Source organism: Pagrus pagrus, assembly GCF_965226575.1.
Source record: "Pagrus pagrus genome assembly, chromosome: 10".
NCBI classification, from domain to species: Eukaryota; Metazoa; Chordata; class Actinopteri; order Spariformes; family Sparidae; genus Pagrus; species Pagrus pagrus.
The window spans coordinates 24,725,456-24,733,477 of record NC_140194.1 but is presented as its reverse complement, the minus strand read 5'-3'; the positions used below and the strand labels follow the sequence as shown (position 1 = coordinate 24,733,477).

Below are 8,022 nucleotides of genomic sequence, written 5' to 3'. Positions count from 1 at the left end.
GGGAACACTGGCCAAAAGCTCTAGAAGGCGTTTGAGGTCAAACACGGGTGGATCTTGACCATGGACCTAAACTTGAGGAATTTCTGGAGAAACTCTTCTCCTTGAACCCCTTGTGTTACTTTATTTAAAGAGGCACTTTGCAGTTTTGGAGAGGGAATTCAAACTCAGAATCCTAATATTTACATTATTAACAAGGTAATAATACAAACACAGACATGTTTATTTTTCCATAAGTGAATAAACAAACAAGGAAAATAAGGTCCCAGAACACTGTTTGAAGCTAGAAAGGTGGCAGGGTCCGCCACATATAAACAAAGTCAAACAGTATGAAATTGTGTTGCCCTTTAAGGTCAGTTTGTTTATTCAGTTAAATCAGTCATGAAAACAAAGACAGTTTGTTTATTTAGTTTGTTTAGACATAACAAATCAGTCAGTGAAGATCTTTCTCTTCTGATTAACATTTCTTCCCTAAAACTACACAGTACACCTTTAAAAAAAAAAAAAGTGAAACAGCCTTGTTCTTCTTACAACACTCTGACCATATGCTCCCTCTCTAACCAGGATAATATCCATGGTCTCTTGCGCCCCAGCCTGCATCTATACCATTCCCAGGTCCAAGGCGAGCCGCATTTGTCTTTCCGAGCGGAGGTCGGATCATAAACGTGAGTAACGATGAGTCCTGCCAATCAGCAGGAGACCGTCCAGGAAAGGTATTATCATCTGTTACCTGTTAAGGGAGGAGAGCGTTGTAACTCCACCGTCAAGCCAGATGGGACACCGTAGCCTCCTCCTTAACTTCTGGTTAAGACGCAGCTTTCAAAATAAAATCATCACCGCCGGACACCTGTGACATGAAAAGAAATGAAAGCGCAGATGTGTGAGGGGGACTTTTTTTTTTTTCTGCTTGCGTAAATCAAATGCCTGATGAGCTAAAAGAGGAGAGGTGTGTGTGTGAGAAAGAGAAGGAGGGAGGGAGAGAGGGAGGGAGGGAGAGAGGGAGGGAGGGAGAACTGCAAGGCGTGCAAAAAGGCTCACTTATTTTGAAAGCAGGCTGTGTTTGTGTGCGTGTCTGCGACTTGGAGGTGACTGACTGGTAGGAGCTGCAGGCCAGCCTGTTGCGCACTTGACGGCACACGCAGACACAGAGCACCACATCCGCGTGGATGGATGGACGGTGCCAGTAATGGACTTCCCTTAATGACTTTTTCCTATTTCATGATTGGATTCTCATCGGGTTGGCTTTCCCTCTGATATAACAAGGACTGATTACAGCGCGTCACCTCTGAGCGGATACAGCCTTTACGCATCCCGGGAGCGCGGACTAAAGGGAATCTCGAGGTGCGTGTCTACCAATATATATATATGTATATATATGTGTGTGTGTGTGTGTGTGTGTGTGTGTGATTGAGTGCTTTATAGCTTGTCGAACTTTTCTCTTGGACATGCGTGCCCGTGCGCGCAGCTTGTCGCCTTTAGGTGACCAGCAGTACTTTCACTTTCGTCAGGTGCGTAAGCAATTTATTGCTCAAGCGGCCCTTTGCCTCTAGCAGAGGAAAGTGGCAACATGTGGCCACTGACAAGGTTTACAAGGCAAATACACCGTGTGCTTCATCAGTCCATAAATTTAACTGCAGCAGCTGTCAGGGACCATGCACGATGAGATGAGGCATGCATCCAGAGGGAACAGCAACAGTTCAGACGCACTGTGTAAACATCCGCATCGGACAGTATCAGCATTAAAGAGCAAAGAGAGAGAGCGTGAAAGAGTTCAGGGTACACGACTGAGAAGAAGACAGGGTAATATACAGTAGTTACTTAGACAAGACTGTTAGGCGTAGAGACAAGTGAGACAGTCAGGGTTCATAAATCGACTGAAAACTACCAAAAGTGTCGATAATGAACCCTGACGGACATGGTGAGAGAAGGTCATGCAGCTGCAGCCATGCTTTTCAGACTTGCTCATTTCATAAAGAAATAAAATAATAATTAATCAGTTAATTAATTTATTAAAGGAGCAGGAAGAACTTTTAATCAAAGTGGAAAACTCTGCATTGATTGATTTTTTTTACACCTAAACAAACTAAATAAACAAAATCTCTTCTTTTTCATGACTGAACAAACGTGCAGGAGCCTTCTAAGCAGCTGCCTCTCTAGCTTGTTCTCCTCTGAGGATGGCTTATGCCAAAAAAAAAAAGCTATGCAAAAAAAAAACATTAACCTACTGACCTTAACATTATAACTATTGTAAATATTAACTCTTTTGAGTTAGACCCCCCCCCTAAAACCACATAGTGCACCTTTATATAAACGCTGCGTGTATTTCTGCTTTATTCCATCATGGCACAGTATTCAGTCGACTGTCTGTGAACATCACTCATTCAGCCTGCGTGGCCTCTGCTGCAGGGTCTGCAGGGCAACACACTGTTACTGCAACGTTAGACGTTCCGCCTGTGTTAACATTTCACCAACTTTTCGTATAAGCCTTCAGACTACCTACAGCTGCAGAAGTCGTTTAGATATTCATAAGAAAGATTAATAAAGTATGCCTTCTTCTCCTTCTCCTTCTTCTTCTTCTTCTTCTTCTTTACTGTATATGAGCATGCTTTCTTTGATTGCTGAGCCAGAGGTTGGAATTATAGGGACAGTGCAGGGTCACAAAATCCAAAGATAGAACAGAGAGACAACAGTTCAGGGTCAGAAGAAACAAGAGAAAACTGCGGTGAGTCAGCCCCAAGCAATGTGAGTGCGTATGTGAGTGTGTGTGTGTGCATGTGTATGTGTGTATGTGTGTGCTTCTGTGTTTCTATCCTTGTAATGACCAGTGGTGGTGAAGCTCTTTTCATGTGAGGACACTTTGTCATCAAGGGTTAAGGGTTAGGATTGATTAGTTTTAGAGGTGTAAGGTTAGGATCAGCTTCACAGACATGCAGTGGTGATGGACAAGGTTAGAGTGAAAGGATATTGAATGAATGTAGACTGTCGGGGGCTCTTAACAGCACAGGAATAGTAAATAAATAGGAACAAGTGCATAAATAGGATAAGGTTCAACTTATATATATGTAACACTATATATAGGTGTGTGTGGAATGAGAACCTAAATCGGAGACCTGTAATTTTCTGAGTGCACCCTGAGGGGAGCTTAGAGATGCGGCTTTTATGCATCATTGCCTGCGTCGTGTCACTTTGAGTGCTGACATGTTGGGATTTTGTGCCCCTCTGTTGTCCCGTGTGATCTATTATTGGTAGTACTGGACAACAGGGAGTTAACAGCATTGAATTCTTGTTGTCTGTTACATGTTTGAACCTGAGATAAGCAGCCCGTCAGTTTCCAGTCTTGAAGGCACTGCTACCAGTGAGAATATGCAAATACAGGCTGCGTTGATGTGACATAATCAGTGTATTGAGCCACATGCTCTGCTGAGTTTGAGATATTGCAAATGAAGTGGATAATATACTGTATATTGTTTGTGTCTGCAACATTATATCAGAGAAATATTAATAAAAGCTTGCCAAATGCCCAGAGTTGAACAAATCCAATAATATCTAATTTTGAACAAATTTTCAAGGCTTAGTAACGGAGCATGGCAAAGTTGAGATCGTTTCATGCCTATGGGTCTTGTTAATTTCTCAACTTCAGTCTCCAAGGAAAAGGACATCCTCCCACCCCCTGCTGTCCCCAAAACACTTTTATCATCCTTTAAAGGAGACCTATTGTGCTTTCGTTCCCTTCCCTTCAGCGTTTTATATATGTTCATGTGCATGTAAAAGAAGTGGCACTGGAATGAAATGAAATGAAACTATAACGTGAACTATCTGTTTTTAAACGTTTCCTCTGCTGTGTCATGAAGCGATCGCACTTGTGGCCTTGTAAATTTTTATTTTTATGTTTAGTGTCTGTCTAATTACAGCCTACACACACTGTTCCCGTTACATCCATTTTTGCAGACTGCGAAACAAACAGTTGGGTTCACTCATCTGTTGGTCGCTGCAGCCACAAAGACTTCACCACCGGTGGCACACTGAACCATCCAGGAATTCACTGAGTTAGTCAGCTGGCCACTCACTGAGCTGTGACGTGCAGCTGTGGAGAAAGTTGGATAAGGCTGAATGGCGAGGGTGTGAAAGAGAGAGAGATGAGCAGGGGGAAGTCAGGAAGCAGAGACGGAAGGGATGACTCATGATTTAGATTCTGAATATTAAGACTATTATATATTAAGAATATGAAGGATGTTACTGACATATCATCAGGTCATTGTGTTCGAGTGACAATGACACATCAGCGACATTCTGCTTGATTCCTGTTTGTTTTCCACTAAAACATCAGAGGCATTCCTGGGTTTTGCTCAAGTTAACTTAACCCTGAGATGTTTCTAATATTCAGCGTGATGGGGTTACACAAATATTAGGAACACCTTTAAATGTAATGCGCTCCAGTAGGACAGCAGCACAAAGCACAGCCTGCAAAAAGATCACAGGGTTGCTTTGACACCTCTCTGACAGTGTGATGTTTTTCATCTTTGATCATCTTTCTCATTTTCTTTTTGCTGCTTGCTGTGAAGTTGCACTGTGAGCTGCATCTAAAATGACCTCCTGGTTCATCAGACCATGTGAGGTTTTTGATGTGTCGAGGGTGAGCAGACAAACATATTGTCTGGGACACATCTGCTGCCAAGATGGTTGAAGACCCAATCTATCTTTGTCGGCGCCCTATTGTCTGAGGTGTGTGAATGGTTATGATTGCTTGTTATTTTAATATTTTTGGCCTATTTTAATTTTTTTCTGCTTCATACCTACCCTATATTGTTTGTAGGGTCTTTCATGATGATGCTGATGAAGGAAAAAACAGTCAGTAATTGTATTGTACTAAAATACTACTACTACCTAAGGCTAATGACATTAGCCGATGGTTGGCCATCAGCCAATATCAGGGCTGTCGGTGAGCGTCTGCGGCCCCAGTTGAGAGTCCAAAAGCCCCTTGAGTCTGTGCCAAGAAAAAATGCTGCAAATACAGGCACCAACTACCTGGTGGGATGAAGAATTATTTCCTCTCATGCAGGCGCAGAACATACAAGCTAATTGGCCACCAGCTCAAGTCTTTGCAGTGTGTTCAAGTGCAGGCCACGCAAGGAGGGGACGCAACAGTCGGCCATCAAAAACACTCGTTCTTTGACGTTGTCTGATGTGTCTGGGCTGTCAGAAGTCTGCTTTATGGTTTGACAGTGACGGAAATGGGGGAAAGACTCTGAAGCAGTTGGTTTAACAGGGGTTTTGATGTTTTTAGGATATGGTTCTGAAAAGACATATGGGCATTGGAAGCAGGGGCCTGATGCATGTAAGGCAGAGTCAGCATCGAAAATCCCAGAAAGCCTGACCTCAATTAAATGGGTGATGTGGGTGATTTTACACTGTGTTAGACTGTGTCTAGCTTAAATGAAAGACAAGTGAAAACTAATTGCAGCTATATCCCATGTCTCCTCTGGGAATTCCTCAACTAAATTGCCCTCCCACTGAGTTTTGATACTCGATGTTTTTTCCTTGGGTTTCTGTAATAGATGATGCTGATGTGAGCTTACCACATGATCCAGTCTGTTCAAGTAGGAAGTAAATGTAGGTGCATTTTATGCTAATGCTGCCAAAGATGTGGAAAAGGGAGCATACCATTTTCACCATAAATGTGTATCTAAATTCGCTATTTTCTAAATTCAGCTTTTGTATATAAGGAGTGACTCACTGATTAAAGTATGTTTCATATAATGCAGTGTTTGGTTTGAAAAACCAAAGCCTGACCTGTGATTTTGTGGTGCACTAGTGCTCCTTCAGAGTTGCCCAAGTGTGCTGTGAAAAAACTATAAAACAATTTCTCTTTACATGATGGAGCAGCTTCTGTCAACAAGTCAGGTTCATGTCTTCAAATTGAAATAAAGCGATCTAAATTCAGCCTGTGTCTGGTTGAGTGTTTGTGAAAGAACATCCAGCAGTGAAGAAAGTGCAGTCCCAATTCCAACAACCTTTCAAAAGTCTGACGGACATACCCAGCAAACCATGTTTGACTTGGGGACGTTAGCTGAAGGGTACAGGAATGTTCCCAAGAAAGTTTTCTCAATGGTTTTATTGTAGGTGTTTGTTTCCGTTTGAAAAAAAAAAAAACGGTTTACTGAACGTGGCCTTGATAAAAAAGAATGATTAAACTGTATTTCATTCCAAAACTCTGAAGTGGCAGGTTGTGGCAAATTTATTTATTTATGTTTGACTAAGCAGCTATCTGTATTTCACACATCTTTTGAACACCAACAGGTTTTTTTATCTACTTCAGGGTTACCAAGGAATTTCAAACTCGAGACTTTCATGCATCAGTGCTTAAGGATCTCCAGGAAAGCTGGTGTTGTGCTGTGAAGATTTACCGTAGATATCAGTACGAGTTGAACCAAAGATGGCACTCGCATCAAAATAGTGATGACACGGTTACCTACAAACAACAAGTTACAACAAACCCTATCAACACCAGTTACAGGACATGAACAATCAGCACCATCTATAACGCAAAGGCAGGAAAGGAGACAATAGGCTGAGTGTTGGTTGTCTGTCATCACATGCAGCACGAACAAAGCGTGTGGCATTACATTTTTTTGATTAGACAACTATTTGGTTTTGCTCTTGCCTCTTGTTAAAGCAGCAGTCCGTGGTTGGATGCAACACAAAAGACAACCTCTCTATGTTTACACATACACATTCAATTCCAGCAAACCCATAAGCTCCACTGAATACATCGGCTTCTGATAGAGATCAGTATTGGGAAAGCTTCTTTTAAGGCATAGCATTGTAAGCTACAAATTATTTCTAGTTGAACAACAGTAAAGCTACCCGAGGGAGAAATCTAGTTTGGGAAACTTAAGCTATTTAGAAAACTTAAACTCAAAAAATTATTTGTCTTAAAAGGCGACTTTAAAAAAGCAATTTGTAAGATATGACCAGAATCTTAGTTTAAAATATTACAACAGAAATAAGAATAATCAACACTGTTGACATTATTTTAAAGATGTCTATGTGTTGTGTTACAGGGATGTCTACTGAAGTTAGCATGCTATCCAGCTAGCCCTGGTCTGTCCTGTCCTGTCTTGTAATTGTCATGGTTTTGGTTCTTGGTCAGTTTTATTTTGTACTTCTATCCTCTTCTGTCTTGTTGTCACTGTCTTCTTCCTGCTCACTTGTGTTCCCAGTGTTCTGTTTCCCTCCTGTGCTCCTCCCCAGTCTGATTCCACCCACACATCTGTCTCACATCAGCCTCATTAGCACTACCCTGTTCCCAGTGTCTCTCCACCTGCACCTCATCCACTTGTTAGTTTAGTTTGTATTTAAGCCTGTGTTGTCCCCTCACTCTTTGTTGGTTCGTCTTGTTGGTTCGTCTGTTCTCGTCAGTCCTGTTGTCCTCCTGTTTTCGTCCATGCGTATGCTGTGCCTGTTCATCAGTCCTTGTGTGTTCCCTGTGTTCCTTGTTGTTCCTTATTTTTTGGATTACTTTTGTGTTTTACTTTGCCTACCTTTTTGTTGCCAGTTTTTGTCGGCTGTTGGCACTTTTGCATTTTGGACTTCAGCTGATTAAAGCTCGCTTTTTGTTTTACCACTTGCCTGCCTGTGTGACCTGTGTGAGTTTCAGCTGCGAGATGTATGCCAGCAGCAGTTGCTACATTGCAAAAGCCCTCGTAGGTTTTAGTGTTAAAAATAAACAAAATAAACTCACAAAATGTCAAGAAAGGAAATACTCTTACATCTACTTTCCTTACTTAACGGAAAAAATGCAACCCTACGTCTTCCTAAATCAAGTTTCTCTCTGTGAGCAAACTAAGATGAGCTTAATTGCTTCATTAACTCAGCGTAAAAATGCTGCTGATCTCTGTGGCTTCTCTCCAACTGCAAGCCCCTGTCCCCACCTGCCATGTCTTGTCATCCCCAAAGTCAAAGTCCTGGTTAGAGCCACTGTAAATCACCTCCATACTGTAACCCCTGTCTTCAAACTGACATCTA

At 41.9% G+C, this 8,022-nt stretch overlaps 1 protein-coding gene across 2 annotated transcripts in view; it reads left to right on the top strand.

The window, feature by feature from the left end:
- The first annotated feature begins 1,122 nt into the window (after positions 1–1,122).
- The window catches only part of il34 (interleukin 34), a 42,549-nt gene continuing 35,649 nt past the window's right edge, over positions 1,123–8,022 (top strand). For both annotated transcript variants that reach the window (XM_084365223.1, XM_084365224.1), the window contains exon 1: positions 1,123–1,338. The gene's annotated coding sequence lies outside the window, so the exon portion shown is untranslated. The remainder of the gene's footprint in view (positions 1,339–8,022) is intronic.